Source organism: Sinocyclocheilus anshuiensis, unplaced genomic scaffold (assembly GCF_001515605.1).
Source record: "Sinocyclocheilus anshuiensis isolate Anshui unplaced genomic scaffold, SAMN03320099.WGS_v1.1 scaffold1136, whole genome shotgun sequence".
Classification (NCBI taxonomy): Eukaryota; Metazoa; Chordata; class Actinopteri; order Cypriniformes; family Cyprinidae; genus Sinocyclocheilus; species Sinocyclocheilus anshuiensis.
The window spans coordinates 539,193-558,998 of NW_015548521.1; the positions used below are offsets into that span (position 1 = coordinate 539,193).

At 37.3% G+C, this 19,806-nt stretch overlaps 1 protein-coding gene across 1 annotated transcript in view; it reads left to right on the forward strand.

Annotated features, from left to right (window-relative positions):
- Positions 1 to 19,806, forward strand: part of LOC107656814 (5-hydroxytryptamine receptor 7-like) — a 45,240-nt gene that overhangs the window by 7,728 nt on the left and 17,706 nt on the right. The gene's annotated exons all lie outside the window — the stretch shown is intronic.

The following is a 19,806-nucleotide window of genomic DNA, read 5'->3' on the forward strand; positions in this document are numbered from 1 at the left end:
AATGGACTTTGGCGTGTATATGCTACGCGATGGGTAGGTTTAGGCAGGGTGCAAACTACGGGGGAGCTAGGGGGAGCTCGGCTCCCCTTAATAAGACATGGGCTCCCCTGAAAACGGGATTTGTGAAATTTTGGGGGGTCTCAAAAAATATTGACAATGTGTTATTTTGACGTGCAATTTCAGTTTTGTGTAATGTGATTTATTTGGCGTACTATTTATAAGCATTTTCATGAGACCGGGCTCGCTAGTCTCATGAGTTTGTTTACAGGAGCAAAGGAAGCAAAGTTTCTTTACTTTAGCAAAGGAAAACCAGTCTCCTCTTGGCTCCAATATTTTTCTTTACAAATCCTCGTTTTGTGCTTCTAATTCATGACTTTATTTTGTTCTCTCTCTGCGTTCGTCACTAAACACGCTACGCTGATGTCCTACGTCATCCGCCGGAACTGCTTCCACGTATGACAGATGGCGGGAGTGATAGAAAAGTGTTTATAACGTTTGAAATATGGATATTTTTCTTACAAAAACGCATGGATTCGCTACAGGAGGCCTTTATTCATGCCCCGGAGCCGTGTGAGGCACGTTTTATTACAAATGCGCGCACTTTATTTAAAGGGGGTCATATGATGTTGCTAAAAAGAACATTATTTTGTGTATTTGGTGTAATGCAAAGTGTTTATGCGGCATTATTTTCCACAGTCAGTGGCAAATTCTTTATATATGAAAACATACTTACAGGCTGCGAGTAAGAAGAGCCATACTGTCCTTGCAAAGTTGGAACTGCCCCACTTTATTGAAACAGCCTTTGTGCACAGCCATCATTGTAGGCTACTCTCCCAGGAAACAGTCCTCGTCCTCCATAAAATGCGCTGCATCTTTTGGAAGGCCAAACAAAGTAGTTTCGCTTTTATAACGAAACACAGCATCTCCACGACATGGCGGCGGCGGCAACAATACTACAGCGAGAATCAAAGTTACACCTTCTTTCTTTGCGTAAACATTCGGGCGGCGTTATGCAAATCTTCCCACACAGTGATGTAGACATGTTGGGGGCGTGTTAGAACGAGCCGTTTAAGGAGGGCGAGTCTTAACTTTTATAATGAATATCTCTTTGGGTTTGAGACTTTAGTCTTTGCAACTTTAGGGATCTTATCTATTCACGAACAGCTTAAAACACTCCAAAGAGAAAGGAAAACTTGAAACTACATCATATGACCCCTTTAACGTGTTGTGGACTGTTGAACAGAAACACCCACCCACTGCGATGATAGAGCTTAGAAGAGTCAGGACAATTTTTAATACAACTCCGATTGGATTTGTCTGAGAGAAGAAAGTCATATACACCTAGGATGGCTTGAGGGTGAGTAAATAATAGGCTAATCAGTGTCAGTAGCACATAACCACAAGTTCATTCACCTAGAAAAAATAGGTCCATCTTTAAAGGGACTATTTCAACAGTTTTTTCCCCCCCACAAACACACAAGCTTCAGTTTCTGTTTGTAAATCCTCTGATGCGTTCCCACAGTAGACTTCCATTGTAAGTTCATTACTGTACGTTTCCTTTTTTTTGCCAAATGGATGAAACAAAATAATTTTCTGTGGTAAATGTTTTTCTAATTATGCTGTATGCTAGATGAGCATGGAGCCGTCTTGTTCACCATACAAGCGACTACATCTGGTAATATAATAAGCTATACTCTCTCACGTTATATGAAGAATAAACCATCACAAAAGTCATTATTTGTGCTTGTCTGAGATTTTCATTCACTCAGAGAGAAGAAAACAGTTCTATCTGTCTTGCAGATGTCCTGAATTTCATTTGAATTAATTTTGCAACATGATGCATGTTCAGTTGCAATAGTTGTTAAAACTGCAAAACAGAGTTTTATTCTTTTCAGTTCAGTTTGCTGCAGTCTGAAATTAAGAGGCTATTTTGAGATGGTGATAAGCTTGTTCACCACCAGGTATATTGGTCCATATGGGGTGTATATACAGTATAGTGGGCTTATACTTGGCCACTTGGTGGTAATGACTTTCATATAATGTCCATACTTGGGAATCATGATAACAACCTCTGTGTACAGATAATCATCTTTTATTAAGGTTCTCTGCAAGCAGAGGCACCTGCAAGATTGCACAGCCAATAATAAGGAAGCAAGAATAATTGTGATGAAAATGTCCTGAGGTAAAGCTTTGGTCTCCTATCCAGATGTTGTTTTTTTTTTTTTTGTATTTCTACTTCTGTTACATTATTGATTCATCCTGAGTGACCCATCCAGGGCTCTTACAACACATAGCTTGATATAAAACTGCATCCATTTTTAACTATGCTAACTGTGTTAGTGTTTCTACTCACAGGTCAACACACTGTCAGTGGCAGGTGGTTGCGTTTACAGTTCAAGTTAACCAACACAAAAATCTCTAAGAGCTGCTTTCAGTAAATCTCTATATTCTCGTCCTGCTAGGATGAGGCTGAACCTTCTGCTGCTCACATGATTTTTACAGCTGCTATTTTTAGATTACTGTAAAACAGACAATGTAAAACACTACTGTATAGTGAGAGTATAAAATAATTGGTGGTTTTGTTAAAAAATGATTGTGCTGAAAACACAATTTTATTATTTAATATATTTGTACATTAATTTAATTTACTGAATAAATGCTTTATATTTACAATCCTAAATTTAAGTCAACGTGAATTCAACACCAACTCTATTTATCTTCTATGTATTTATGTTTCCGGTCTTATTATGAACAATGCTAAAGGGAAAATGCTTATATTTACAGATGTTAGATATTTCGCAAGTACTGCATTACTGCATTACAAGTGACTTCCTAAATTAACGTCTTATTGTTCTTGGAGACTAACTGACAGGAGATTGTCATCATGTCATGTTCCATCTATACTTCATGTCTAAACTCCATTAAAAGTTCAGTAAGTGCATTTTGATTGCATTCTTTGTTTGCAACTGAAAAGCGTTGCGAAGCTTCACAGTTTTCACACGTTGGCCCTCCATCTTATCTCGATTAAAATGATTTGACACGGATCAATAAACTGTGATCTCTCACACGTTATATGAGGCATAAACCATCACAAAAGCCATTATTTGTGCATGTCTGAGACGAGACTTTCAGTCACTCGTAGAAAAAAAACCAGTCCTGTCTATTGCAGATGTGCTGAATTACATTTGAATTAATTTTTGCAATATTATTGCACATCACAGTGGCAGTCTGTGATGAATCTTCGGTTTCATTAATTGTTAGAACAGACAAATATGAAGAGTTTCTTCTTTTTAATTCAGTTTTCAGCACATGCTGATAGCATCTGAACGTAGGCAGTTATTTTGCATAGAAAACAGCAGAAACATTCAGCCAAAAACTTCATTTATTAAAACAGCTCTTATTTATAAAGGAGGCCTGTCTCTCTTTTAACTCAACAGGGCCTTAATTAGGTGAGAGAGACATATAGATTCTACCTAATCAATTTGTACTTGAAAAAGTCCAGTGCTTTTCCACTCAGGATTTCATGTTTTACTCTAGAGACACAGGTATGACACATACCTGAAATGACATAGTTATTTTAATAAGGATAAATGTACTGTACTTCTTTGGAGAAAGATATAATTTGCCCTCATATAAAGATTTCTTTTTAATGCTATTACATTATTGATTTAACTAGACTGTGAGAATAATTGGTCATCCGTTGGTCCATTAGAACCCCTATCTAACATATAAAGTCAGCTATATTTTTTCATGAGAAAATATTATACATATTACATATTTTCCTTACAACCCCTGTGTGCAATAAAGGCGATAATGGTCATTAAAATCATTATTGTCCACATTAATAATAATAATTTCATCAAAAGTGTTGTGCTAATAATTTAATTACTGTATATAATTCAATAAATTTGTATACCAATTCATAGAATAATTTTTAAAATGACCTTTGAAAATCCTAAATGATATATTTTGTAAATAAGTTATATTTTTATGCATTTTGTAGTAGGATTTAAATGTCAAGCAAGTGAGATACCTTGGAAAATGTGACTGAACAAGGTTTTGATTTGTTATACACTTCATCTGCTTCAGTTATGGAGTGATTTTTAACTGTCCAAAAAAAAAAAAAAAACAGAAAATTTGATAGGGAGGTAAAGTTGTTTTTATTTATGCCACTTGTGCTTCACGGATCTCCACAACAATAGGTTTAATCTTCTCATAACAGATTTCATATTTTCCATCTGTGCTGTTTTTTGTTCAGCTGGGAAGGTCAGCTGCAAAAGCTCAGAATAAATGACTAAAATATGAGGAAATGAGCACAAATAATCATGAATTAAACATAAAAACCCTTGGAATGGATGTCCACTGAATATTGCAGATCATCATTAAGAAGTGGCAAAAGTAAAAAGGCATCATTCTGAAGATGAATAGAAAATGTGTTCCGCAACGGAATGCTCTGCCACCTTCCTGGTTGGAATAAACACTATGTCTGCTGATGTGGTTGAGGGGAGATGTTTAGTGGCATCTGTGTTATTCAGCATCAGGTGTGAGTGAAGCGGAGCAGCCTTACCATGTGGCATCCTGACACTTGTTCGCTCAGACATCCTTTCAAAGAAGATTTTGCTTTCTAATGGGAATGTTGGAGCTTCAAATTTCAAAAGCAGGTTTGTCAGGTGTATCAGATGTGTGCAAATGTGTATCAGGTTGAAAGATGGGTAAAGCTAGAATTTTATTTTATTTTTTTCACCAAGTGGTCTGTAGTGTTCCGTATAAACAATGATATGACTGCAAATCAATAGTAAAAAGTATTAGGGTGTTTTGGGCAGTGGCCACAATACCTTGGTTTTTGGATATGTACCTTGAAAATATCATGGTGATCTTTCATAATCTTTCAAAAATATCATGGCATCTTGAAGTGCAGTGTAATTTCTGTGGTTATTAGTGATCATTAAATAATCATGTAGTACCATGATACATATCATAGTATCAGAGTATCATCACAGCATCGTTCAAAACTTTGTATTTTATTTGTTTTTGTTTTTAGAAGTTTTTGTGCTTACCAAGGCTGCATTTATTTGTTCAAAGAAAAAAAAAGTGATAATATTGTGAAAAAGTATTAGAATTTTAAATAACAGTTTTTTATTGTAATATATTTGTAAATGTAATTTATTCCTGTGATGCAAAGCTGAATTTTCAGCATCATTACTCCAGTCTTCAGTGTCATATGACCCTTTTGAAATAATTCTAATATGCTGATTCGGTGCTTAAGAAAAAAATATTCTTATTATTAATGTTCTGCTGCTTAATATTTAGTTTTATAATAATTTAATTAAATTTTATGATTTTTAAAATAATTTTGTTATTTTGACGAATAGAAAGTTCAAAAGAACAGTATTTATTTTAAATATATTTTTTTACGATGTAAGTCATTACTGTAACTTTTGATCAATTTAATGCCTCCTTGCAGAAATAATTTAACTTCAAAAAATATATTAATACTGACTCCAAACTGTTAAACAGTATACTGTATATACAGAAGACACCACGGTTCAAGAAAAAAATATGACACCATGATAAATGCCGCAATTATATTTGAGACATGTAAAGGGCACATTATGGGATGTCTGTGTATGTGTGAAACATGTTAAATCTGTATTTACATACTGTACGTGTATTTGAGCAAAAGGGCAATGGCATGATCAGATGTTAGCACAGAGGGTAAATGTGCGTGCTTGTGTATGTATATAGGAATGCTGTACTCAACACAATATAATCTTTGATTATATAAACTAGCAAATTTTGTTTTATACTTTTATTTACATTTTTGACACTTTCCTGCCAAATGACTCATAAGGACCACATAATGTTTAAATAGCAATTACACAGATGGGTTGCTAAGGATGCAAGTCAAGTGCTTAGGCTAGACATCGGGCGCAAATACAGGAATGCATAAACATAGAACGTTGCATAATGTCGCCACAGTGCTACAGTTTCCCCCCCACATAATCTCTGTAATATAATGACATAATTGTTTTTCATTGTAATTGTACTTAACAATTAGTTTAGACCCACGCATCCTACAGTGTGCAACAAGTTTGAAATATGGTGAAATCTAAAAATTAATGTAATTGCATTTGTTTTCTTTACTGAAATCTTTAAATTCAAATCTAATATTCTATCAAATATATCAAATATTAAACTTAAATCAAGTATTCAAGTTAAATACACAATAACTAATGCTGGGATTGTTGGGCTGCTGGTAGTTTGTCATGTGGAGGAATTTTCATTTTCAGTGAATGTCAAAGTAAGCCTTTGTTGAACTATTTGAAGCTTTCTGTCTGATTCTGTTTAGTTAAAGACAGAAATCAACTAAATGAGATAAAAGTGGCTTGATGTAGCATTTAGGCTGCCACAGATATCACACATATTATAAAGATATTATCATTATCTCTTCACTTGTCTTTTTTTTGGGTGATGCTAAAGTGATTGTAGTAGTAGCAGATAAAATAAATGTATAAATTACATTTTTTTTTCATTCAGTTTCCAGCAAAAATAAGTATATTGTGATATATACCACAATCTAAAATGACTAACTCCATGATATAAGTTTATTTTTACATACTGTGGGACAAGTCAGAATTAGGTAACAACAAACACTGCACAGATGCTGGTCATAGACATTACATAAAATAATAATAATCCTTTCCGGTCGCGCTGACACCATGAACAGTTACCATTAAAAAGCACAAAGGTCATGTTTGCTCACATGCATTAGTAACAGATGTTCATGATTCATATAAAAACAAACCATGGTGGTTGTCTGTGTTTGCATGTTTGGCCGAGACTTGGTAGAAGAAGATTGCTTCAATAAGGAAATTTGATTGTTCATCATCTTACAGGTTAACAGTAGATGAAGTGCAGTAATAGCTAAATAAATCAAAGGAGGAAAGTAGTAGGAGGAATATGTGGCACTTTACTTATTACACATGCAAATCTGACACTGCATAGTAATTTTACCTATATGCAATAGACAGTTTATATAACAAAAATGAAAAATAGTTGAAAATGTACTCACTCGAGCTCAGGCCATCTGAGTTTGATTCTTCATCAGATTTAGAGAAATGTAGCATTGCATCACTTGTTTGCCAATGGATCGTCTGCAGTGAATGGGTGCCGTCAGAATAAGAGTCCAAACAGCTGATAAAAACATCACAATAATCCACAAGTAATCCAGTCCACTCCAGTCCATCAGTTAAAGTGAACAGCTGTGTGTTTGTAATAAACATATCCATCATTCAGACATTTGAAACTTCAAACCTCTGCTTCCAGCTAAAATATGAAACCTCTGTCCACAATATTGCTTTCTCCAGTGAAAAAGTTGTCTCATCTGAATCAGGAGAGACATATGCACAGATCAAGCACAAGTGAAAACGGTCCAAAATCCCTCTAAACAAATGTGTTGATGAATTTTGATGTGGGAGAACAACAGAGAATTAACTTTTTATTATGGAATGACTGAGTAGGATGAACTTACGTTATTGTGGAACTTGTATTTTGGCCAAAAGCATTGGTTTAAAGTTAAAACACCCTAATGATAGATTTGTTTCTTTTCACTGCACAAGCTGATAAGTGATGGACTGGAGTGGTGTGGATTACTTGTGGATTATTGTGATGTTTTTATCAGCTGTTTGGACTCTCAATCTGACGGCACCCATTCACTGCAGAGCATCCATTGGTGAGCAAGTGATGCAATGCAATGCTACATTTCTCCAAATCTGTTCTGATGAAGAAATAAACTTGCCTGCATCTTGGACGGCATTTAAATTTTCAGCAAATTTTCATTTATGGGTAAACTATTCCCAAAAATGTCTTATCTATATGATACCACGTGACAAGTCACAGAAGTCACATACCAATGAATGGTGCTGCGGGAAAGCAAATTATTTTTCTGAAATATTAAAACACAAGCAAACAAACAGGAGGAGCAAAACAAATAAAATCTATATGCTTCAGAGTGTAGTAGGACAAGGGAAACAACTAGCTATTGACTTGGCCTTCCAAAGTGAATAAAACATGCTGCTAATGCACCTGAGGCTAAAAGAAAATGTGGCTTCACTCAGGAAATGAAATGGAGAAGTTAATGGATAAAACCAGATATTCTGTAAATAGTGAGTAGAAAAGGAGAATTTATAAATAGCTTTAAAATCCCTCACGTTTATTGGACTGCTAAGTCAAGCAGTGTTGTGCCTTTACAGTCTATGAATGCTAAACAACAAGAGAAGAGAATAAATCAATATATCATAATCCTGCCAGCAGACGTGCACACAGATGTTAGTACTAATGAAAGAAGTATCGCTCCCTCTGGAAATCATTTTAATCCGTCATGTAAACCACATTTAATCATTTATTTAATGATAATGGATGTCATTAAAAGGCACTAATTTAAGTTTATATAGTGTATCGTGGGAAATGGCTGGTAAATGCAGCTATAAAAACAGTATTAGATACTTGCACTATGGTTATTTAACTAGTATTTTAGGATCCAGCAACACGTGCCATCTGCAAAAAAATTAAAACAAATAAAGACATACTTTCTGATGGGAAGCACGTCTTTCAGAAGTGGCTCCCAGAGCAGGTTTTTGTGTGACATAAAGCATTGCATGACCATGTGAGTCTGTGATATGTAGTTGACAGGCCACTATCAATTGCTTTCATCTAAGCAGTTACAATAACAAAGTACGACAGATTCATTAGATACTCTTTATAGTTTTTATTGTGTTCCCTGAGGCCCGCTTACAATGTTAGTTAAGGCTTTTTTTCCACCCTCTATCTGACCTTCAGAAATAAATGGGCTGGTTTTAATGCTTTACTTTACAATGTCTATGTAAACAACCTCTTCGCGTTTGCTCACAAAGAGGCAGTGGGTTTCCCATCGGGTCTAAAATAGTTTGCACCGTGAGTCTTGAACGCTAAATATGTGTTGTTGATGTTAATACTAGAGTTCAAATTTTTGGATTTTAATTTTTTTTTTTTTTAAGAAATTAATACTTTATGCATTAATGCATTAAATACTGATGATGCATTAAGCGTCAGTAAAGATGAAAGATTTCTATTTTAAACAAATGCTGTTCTTTTGAACTTTATAAAAATATTACAAAAATATTAAGCAGCACAGCTGTTTTCAACATGTATAATAATAAGAAATGTTGCTTGTGCAGCAAATCAGCATATTAGAATGATTTCTGAAGGATCATGTGACACTGAAGACTGGAGTTATGATGCTGAAAATTCAGCTTTGATCACAGGAATAAATTACATGTTAAAATATATTAAAATAGAAAACAGTAGTTTTAATAATATTTTACAATATTACAGCTTTTACATTATTTTTGATCAAATAAATGCATTATTGGTGAGCATAAGAATCTTCTCTTAAAGAACATCTTACTGACCCCAAAATATATTTACATTTATTTTAAAATTTAAAATGTATTGCATTTTTGTTTCAAGAAATTGTCTTTCGGGACTCTTGTTTTACACACATACAGTACAATTTAGACAAAACCAAAACAAAAGCAGTATCCTCTTCTATCCCTCTGTGGAATGTCCAGGCCTCTTTTTTTCAGTTTAACACTTGTTTAACACTTTTTGTTTTCCCCGGTTAATATTTGGGTCAGAAATCAACCTCTCACTGAAATACTAGCTCTAAGAGCCCTAAACATGGCCAAAGCTGAACAACAATCATGTCTGTCAAGAGCTGGAGCAACAGCTCTCTAAAACCAGCAACAATGTTCATACAGCCTGCATTCTGATAAACTTCACACTCATTTTTATATTTCAGGGAGGGAAATATCTATGAAGCATTGTCCCTCCCTGATGCATTTTGTCTCATGTGTATATGTGGGCGTATCTTTTATTGACACAATTAAATTTTAACTTGCTGCCTTAACAAAGACCTCAAGGTTGTTGAATGGAATTGTTCCTCTAATACTGCAAATAAACTGAAACTCTTTGAAAAACTATATTTATGTCAGTTTAGTTTGGTTGCTCTGGAAGTTTAGTTTTTGCAGTCGTTCACTATCAGTTTAACTGTTTGTTTAGTCATACTCTGCATGTTTCAAGGACATCTGATTGTCTAAATGTTTGTTCAACCATTTCTATTCCAGATTATGATAATTCAGTGTATTTAAACAATCTGCGTGTTTGGGACTTATCATTGAAATCCCAGGACAGTACGTAGAGTATCTTGATAAAGATATTAATAACAATAGAAGGGAATTATTAAATATTAAAATTTTGTACTCTAAAAAATATTATGCTTAATTAACCAGCAATCCCTGAGGAAAGGTAAAACACTGACCAAGTAATTGCATTGGGTGAACAATATGTAAATTATTTAATTAATGAATTATCTTTTTAATACAAAAAAAACCAAACAGCTTATTTCATCCTATGATACACTTGCTTCAAGAAGTATTTGGACACACACCTCACTTAAAAATGCTTGAATGGCATTATATTATATAATTAAAAACAAACCAAATTGCATTTAAGCACACTTTTCAAGCAAACAAATCATTGTTTGCTGATGCTACTTGGTTTTATGTTTTGTTATATAATGCAATTTATTACTTAAAATTAATTTGTTCTTTTAAGCATGGTCAAATGTATTTTGTGTCCAAATATATGCATGGTACATCCATAATACCATTGATATATCATGTTTTGATGTGATCTAAACAAATAATTCATAGTAATGCAGCATAAAACTTATTTATTGATGCCTCTTGGTTTTATGTTTTGTTATATAATGCAAATTTGTTATTTAAAAGACAAAATTAATTTGTTTTTGAGCATGGCTTAAGTGTCTAAATATATTTTGAGGCACGGTGCATCCATAATATCGTCAATGTATCATGTCTTGATGTGATCTAAAGCTCGGACTGGTGAATTAAAGCGTGTTATTTTCTAATACAGATGTATTATGCGTTCATTGTCTGTCTGTCTGGAACGGCACTCAGCATTTAGGATGACAGCTGCTGCTTGTGTGCATATTAGCAGCACTAAGGAAATTTGTTCAATTAATTATCCTAATAAATGAGGAGCTATTGGTGTTTGTCGCTAATAAACTCAGTAGGGCATGTGTCATCTGACATATTTAGAGAGCAGTTACCCCTGAATCTGCATTGCAGAATGCAGGGGGGGGTTGGGTTTATGAAGCCAATAATAAATCTAAACAGAGCTGTATAAATATAGCTGCAGACGGCACTGGAGTGCTGATTTATTTCATGCGATTTTTGTTTTCAAGACTTTCCCCCAAGGACTGCCAAGATATTTTTTTTAGATACTGTCACAAAAGAACAAATTTGGCAATGAACTATCAGATTTTATGTGAAAGTGTAGGTGTTAAATTGACATATTCTTCCTTCTAAGTTGTGTGTTTTAATGGAATATTCAGGGTTCAATACATGTCCGTGTTTGCAGCATCTGTAGCTATCAGTACATTTGCATTTGTTCATTAAGCAGACACTTTTATCCATATATATGTGTGTGTGTGTGTGTGTGTGTGTGTGTGTGCATGTTTATGTGGTTTATGAGGACACAAATTTGTATAATGACATGGGTATGACATAGGTATTACAACGAGAAGGTGATTTATAAGGATATTTACAGTGTATCTGTAATTCAAAAGACTTATAAATCATTCAGAATGAGTTTTTTTGAAAATCTAAAAATGCACAAAGTTTCCTGTGACGGGTAGGTTTAGGGGTAGGGCGATAGAAAATACAGTTTGTACAGTATAAAAACCATTACGCCTATGGAGAGTCTTCATAAACCATAAAAACCTGTGTGTGTGTGTGCGCACATACATAATGCAATTAGGTAACAGCCTAATTAAAAGGAAAATTTAATTAGAAATTTAATTAATTTTATAATTTAAGAAATAATTAAAATACATTTTTGGTGTTCAAAGGGTGCATGTTTTCTTGACTTTTTCCAGCCAATAATGTGACAAAGAGAAAAAAAAAACACCCACATGAATTCCATCAGTAATGCATAACTGATAAAATGTATACAATTTAAGTTGATTTGGATACAATAATAAATGTAATAGACAGTAAAAAACGTAATCTGCCTTGAACTGTAGCATAACCCAGTGAGGAACATTTTTAAAGTTCAGACAATTCAGTATGAAAGAACTAAATTCCTTTCACAACAACAACAAAATCAAGCTCACAAACAGCATAGACTGAGAGTAGAATTGAAACAATTTTCTCTGTAATCGACAGCAGGCAGCTGTTGCTGTCGATACGACTGAACTTGTATTGAACCTGAATCATTCCTTTAAAAACAGGCTTGTTGTTTTAGCCAACTCTTTAAGAGCCGTTTTATAGAGAGCCTCCTCTCCAAAGACTGCCGTGCATCCAATGGACGTCTGAGTTCACTTAACACGTGAAGCCTCTGATATATCCTATCGCTTAAATGCAGCTTCACTCCACTCAGTTAGTCTCTTTAAAATGCCAGGCTTTGTGAAAAGGGTCAATCTGTTGATGAGTTCAAACCCGGGTCGTCGCCACTAAAAGGTTTAAAATTCACTTTACGCAGTTGTCATATGACGGCGTCTCTTTTATTCATTTGATGCATTTTCTGTAAGAAACAAAGTCCGTCACAAGTGCTTAGATCGCTCCAAAATTGCAGCTCTATTGCTTTTAAGCCCAAGGTTATGCACATGTGCAGTGAGAGACAAATATGAAGTCAGTTAATGGTGTGTAATTGTGTACAAGCAGTAATTGAATCTGGCAGTGTTTGCCAACTGTGTCTATTACAAAAAACAGCAACAGCTTCCCTTAAGCATGCTTTTAAAATCAGAGATCTTTTTTCATCTGTTTCTCTCAGACAGCATGGGATTAAACGGAAGTAAATCTTCTTTTAATCCTGTTAAATCACTGACACGAATGACACTTTACAAATCTCAACGAACCAACAGACTGTCTCAAATTTGTCAAGAAGTTTTTAAAAATACAGTAAGTACATAACAATATTCTGAAACGTTATCACAATATAAATTACATTTTTCATTTTAATATATTTTTCAAATGGTATTTTTTTTTCTGTGACAAGAACAACATTTATTTGAAATATTAATCTTTTGAATTCATTATAAATGCAATTTGTTTTAAATCATTATAAGTGTCTTTACTGTCTCTTTCACCCTTGCTGAATAAAAGTATTAATTTAAAAAAAAATCTATCTGTCTATAAATAGATTTTCTATGTGAAATAAATCTGCTGTGATAATACGAAAATATAAACTAAAGTGGAGACGTTGGACTCACATGGAAAGAATCTACTTGTATTCAGATAAATATTGTCCGCCTTAGTTATAATCTGAAAATAGCCACAGGTTTTGTCCCTGACCTAAAAGAATACTAGCTGAAGCCTGGACAGAAACCAAACATAGCACTAAAGCTTCTTGGATTTGGATATAAATTGTTGAAAAATACACAGCGAAAGAATGAGGAAGAAAGACAGGGATAAACAGAAAGAATACAAATGTCATGAAACACTTTAGCAATGTTGTACAGCGAGATGATGAATTCATAGAGAGGGAGTGAGAGAGAGAGAGTATCTTAAGGAAAACATTGCTGTAGCATTTTTTAATCCTTGAAACACCAAAACGAGCAGTGGTTCCATCTTCCATCAAGCCTCTGCAATCCTCAGCTTTTAGGCTCATTTGAGATGCCAAACGACTGGTCTTGAACGTAAACGGGAGTAGGCGGCTGCAGGCTCAGATGTCAAAAACGTCTGTCAATCGCATGAAATAAAAATGTCAAGTCGGACAATTCTCACTTCCCATAGTGGAATATATATGTACGTAAGCAAAAGCAGAGACCCTCTATCCTTATTTTATTTTTTAAGTGAATGCATTTCTCCATTGTGCAGTGCAGATATTTTTAGCTACAATATACTGTATGAATTACATAAGTCTGAGTGAATTACATAAGTGCAGTCACTGTGTATTTGGCACGGAATGCATCATGCATGTGCACAGTACTTACGTTACAGCACTACACAACAAACATAAGTCACGTTCATTTGTTTGAAAAAGCACAATAACGTGTCATAAAAGAGGCTTTATGACTAGAGAAAGAGAATGTCAGAAGTGACCGATGTAGCTAGGTTAAAGTTGTAGGTAGGAGTGGAGAGAAAAGGAGAGAAAGATGATGAAGATGCTGGTGTTTTGATGGAGAGTTTGTGTAAAGAAGAGAGGAGGAGGAAGATGAAGGAGCAGTGGCCGCTCTAAATGCCTTTGCTTGATTGCTTTTTGTCCTCTGTATGTCACTCTTCATCAGTTCATTCAGAGACAGACCTGTGTGCATTTATCTGTCATGTCTCGTCCTCCATTAACCCAGTCTCTCAACCACTTTAGCCTGGACTTTACTCTTTCTATCTTCAAAGGGAGACTTTACAATAAACTACAAGTAATGGCTTAATATTATAAGAAAATCAAGAGAAATGGCAAATGGCTTGATAAATGTAACAGGATTACTTTCAAATTCATGACAGTTTTTCATGCCACAAAACATACTGTATTATACCAGTGTGAATGTAATAAAAATCAATCAATCAATCGTCAATCAATCAATCAATCAATCAATCAATCAATCAATCAATCAATCAATCAACCAGTCAATCAATAAATCAACCAATCAATCAATCAATCAACCAGTCTGTCTGTCTGTCTGTCTGTCTGTCAAAATTTTAAATATTTTTATCAATTATTTTGGGGTCATCAATCAATCAATCAATCAATCAACCAACCAATCAATCAATCAATCAATCAATCAATCAATCAACCAGTCTGTCTGTCTGTCTGTCAAAATGTTAAATATTTTTATCAATTATTTTGGGGTCATCAATCAATCAATCAATCAATCAATCAATCAATCAATCAATCAATCAATCAATCAATCAATCAACCAGTCTCTCTGTCTGTCTGTCTGTCTGTCAAAACTTTAAATATTTTTATCAATTATTTTGGGGTCCTCAGTATGTTATGTATGACAGCACATTTTCAAGTGCTTTTAAAGAGCTGCGAAGGAGATGTTCTTTTTATCCCCTTTCTTTTTTGGACACTGAGTTTGGTTCGTCTAAAAGCAGTATTGACTTTCATATTTTGAATATTTCACCGTCTGTTGTCCCAGACACAAAAAGATGAATGGTGCTTTTAAAAAAGAGCCCTAAAAAGGATCACTCCTGCATTATGGTGGAATTGAAACATCCTCGCCATTAACCCTGCCTTACTGTATATCCAAGATCACACAATAGGCCCCAAGACAAACAAAATCAGAGTACTAGAGTTAAAGAGAGAAAGAAAAGAGTCAGGATTTTCTAGAAGCTCTCTCACTCTTCACTAGACATTCATTAATATCTGAAATATACAATGATGACACAACATAAAAAAAACACATCTATCATAGCTATTTTTAGTGTACTTTCACTAGTGCCTCCCATGGCTACTACATCAAACTGACATTTACAGAAGATGCTTTTGAAAAGTCATGGATGCAATTTAAAACAATGGAAGCTGAAAAAGGTTTGATGCTAAGTGGAAAAGTTCAGATTCTTTTTTCTTTGCATGAAAAAATCTGACATGTCTGTCAGAGAAGGAACGGAGGACTCAAATGCAGTTCAAATCAAAAGAGACTTTATTCTGAACACCAAGCCAGCAAAGGTGTGAAACACCAAAGCCAGGGGAATGCAGTGGTGTGGCGCTCCCTACGCACACATTCTTTTTTTTTTTTACACTCTGTTTATTACGTTTTTACAATAAAATATACAGTACAAAATACAAATTAGCCTGAACAGATCTTCCCCATATAACCCTATGACATACCCCTACAACCCTAAATCTCCATCCCATAGTGCCACAAGTAAATAAATGAAACAAATATTGATTAAAAAAAAGTAAAAGACAGATAGTTAGATGAGGTCTATATATTCTGTCCTGTTGATATACCCAAATAAGAGAGGAAGCTGCCCCAGTGTTTTACAAACAGATCTTGACGTTTCTTTTTACCAGATGAGTATGCTATAATTATTCCCCTTAGGTAACCTTGAGTGACTCCCAAACGACCCCTGCAGAAGCAGTACCCTTATTAAGGAAATGTTCTATATTATCATTTAGAGATGTTATAAAATCAGAGTTGTTAAGAAGACAATTGCTAACTGTACAATTAACTGTAAGAACTAATGGTGAATGATCAGATAAAGTTCGTGGAAGGTATTCACACGAGTCCACCAAGTGCTCCTGTCTTTTATGTAGAAGAAAAAAGTCTATTCTTGGGAAACTTTTATGGGGTCGAGAAAAAAAAGAAAAGTCGTGTTGGGCCTTATGCAAAGCCCTCCAGATATCAATCAGTTCCAATTCAGCCATTATGTGCTTCACAGCCCTTGCTGATGGGGTTAAGGTGGAACATTTAAAGGGTGATCTCGAAGCAGTTTAATCACGATGGCTCTCGGTCTTTCATGCTCTGCTGGCAGACACTGAAGTGTACGGTGGGCCCGCTCAATTTCAAACAGGCGCCCCTGATCAACACCGATGATTTTAGGGAGCCATTCCTCCATAAACGACACTGCATCTCTCCCCTCAACCCCTTCAGGAAAACCCACGAGACGTAGATTATTCCATCTAGAGCGATTTTCAAGATCATCGACCTTATCTTTCAGGGTAAGCATTTCACATTCCATGTGCTTCTTAACTTCCGCAAAGTCTTTGCGCATATTCACAATAGCCCCTTCAACTCCATCCTGACGCGATTCAAGTTCGCTTAATTTTTGTCTCGTTTCCTGAAGGTCGCTTCTTAACTTCCGCAAAGTCTTCGCGCATATTCACAATAGCTCCTTCAACTCCATCCTGACGCGATTCAAATTCGCTTAATTTTTGTCTCGTTTCCTGAAGGTCACTATGTACTTTGTCTACTGATTCTCGTATTTCGCACAAACACCCATCTATCATGACTTGAATCTTCGCAAAACCCCTCTCCAGCTCTGTTTGAAACCATGCGGGAGGCGATGTCAGACTAGCTGAGACTAGCGTAGAACTATCTTCAGTAACGTTAGTCATTTCTTTCTTGTTATCGGCGGGGTTCTTAGGAGGCATCTTCAAAAGTCACTCATCGAAGTCTATCCAGTTTAGATAGAAGAAAAATAGGCGTATAGCCGCGCTTTACTTAGATTAGTGCAATAAAATAGGATTTTCTGTGGGAGCGATGCTTTCCGCGTCTTACTCTCAGGCGGCCATAACCGGTGCTCAGTAGGCTAATTTCTAATGAAAAGACCAATTTATATGACAGATTTTAATGTAGGCTTTTATATGTAAACATTGTGAGATAGCTATTTATAATGGTAATTAAACAAAGTTTTGCTCACTCAGTGTATTTTTGATTTTACAGTTGGGTAATTTTGTTGGGAAATAGTGCAGAGAGTATAGAGGAGTGTGAAAACTCAAAACGCGCCCATACAGCACAAAAACACAATAAGACATACCCACGCCGAAAGAAGACAAAGACAGGAATATATAGGAAGTGGGAACGAGTACCAGGTGTGGGCTAATAGAGCGCGCAGCACCGCGAGTTAGTGCTGATTGCTCCACCACATGTGGATGAAAATGACAGGACCAAAACAACCACCACGTGCAAATGACAACGACAGCGCACAGGTGAGTGGCAGAAAGGAGTCGCAGAAGGTACCGGTACTGACAGAATCCCCCCATCAGGGATGCCTCCTGGCATCTCCGGAAGACTCACCATGACACCGATGGAATTGGTCTATGAGAGCGCGGTCCAGTATGTCACGAGCCGGAATCCAGCATCTCTCCTCCGGACCATAACCCTCCCAGTCTACCAGATATTGGTGACCCCTACCCCTTCGCCTCACATCGAGGAGACGTCGTACTGTGTAGGCGGGCGACCCCTCGATGAGTCTAGGAGGCGGAGGGGCCAAGGTCTGGGGTTGGAAGGGGGAGCGAATGATGGGCTTGATTCTGGATACATGAAACACGGGGTGAACTCTCTTAAGCATGGGGGGTAACTTGAGTCGAACCGTCACCGGGTTAAGCACCTTAGTCACGATGTACGGTCCAATGAATTTAGGTCCCAGTTTATGTGCGGGTAGTTTAAGAGGAATGTTCAGGGTAGACAACCAGACCTTCTGACCGCAAATGTAAAGTGGGGGCTTAGAGCAGTGACGGTCCGCCGACGCCTTGTTCCTTTCGCCAGTCTGGATAAGGGCTTGTCTGGCGAGCCTCCATGTCTGGAGGCATCTCTGAATAAACGCGTGCGTGGATGGAACAATGGCGTCGGATTCTTGAGAGGGAAATAGTGGGGGCTGGTAGCCTAAACAGCACTGGAAGGGTGATAAACCCGTAGACGAGACCAGAAGGGAGTTACTGTATGTGTGTACTCGACCATGGCTAATTTGGAAATCCAAGTCAATGGTTCTGCTGACGCCACGCAACGCAGGACTCTCTCTAAGTCTTGATTGGCCCGCTCGGACTGACCATTAGTCTGCGGATGGTAACCAGAGGATAAGCTCACTGTCGCCCCCAGTTGCCGACAGAATTCTGTGCAAAACCTGGATATAAATTGGGGACCCCTGTCAGAGACCACGTCCACCGGGAGGCCATGAATGCGGAAGACGTGTTCTAAGACAATGGCCGCTGTCTCCCTCGCTGAAGGTAATTTGGGGAGGGGAATGAAATGAACCGCCTTCGAGAACCTGTCTACCACCGTGAGGACCACGGTGTTGCCATCAGACAGGGGTAGGCCTGTGACAAAGTCCATAGCAATGTGGCACCAGGGTCTCGAAGGGATAGGCAGCGGTCGGAGAAGCCCTACTGGGGGACGATTAGAGCCTTTACTCACCGTGCACACCGGGCAGGCCAACACGAACTCGCGAGCGTCCCGCGACACCGACGGCCACCAAAACCGTTGCTTAATCAGCGAAATAGTACGAGCAGCTCCCGGGTGGTAAGCTAGTCCAGAAGAATGGCCCCACTGAAGGATGCTGGTTCGAACCGACCTGGGCACAAACAACAGACCCTCTGGGCATCCGGCAGGGATGGTGACGCCGTCTAGCGCCTCGCGGACTCTGGATTCCACCTCCCAGGTGACCGCCGCAACCACTCGGCTGGGTGGCACGATGGGCGCCGGAGAGGTGGACTCAGAGTCAGCTTCAAAAAGCCGCGAGAGCGCGTCGGGTTTACCGTTCTTACTCCCTGGGCGATAGGAGATGATAAAGTTAAAACGCCCGAAGAATAGAGCCCAGCGGGCCTGTCGAGAATTTAGTCTTTTGGCGGAACGAATGTACTCAAGGTTCTTATGGTTGGTCCAAACCAAAAAAGGAACCCCCGCACCCTCCAGCCAGTGACGCCACTCCTCCAACGCCAACTTAACGGCCAGTAACTCCTTATTCCCGATATCGTAGTTCCGTTCCGAGGGGGTAAGACGATGAGAGAAAAAGGCGCAAGGGTGTATTTTGTCGTCAGCGGGTGATCTCTGGGACAAAATAGCCCCCACTCCCACCTCTGATGCACCCACCTCCACTACGAATTGGCGAGACGGGCGAGACGGGCTAAGGATAGGGGCTGAAACAAAGCGGCCTTTTAATTTCTCAAAGGCCTCCTGAGCCGGTTGAGCCGGTTAGAAACGCCTTAGCGTGGAGGCGAGATTAGTCAGGGGCAGGGCGATTTGGCTAAACACTCGAATGAACCGCCTTTAAAAATTGGCAAACCCCAGAAATCGCTGAA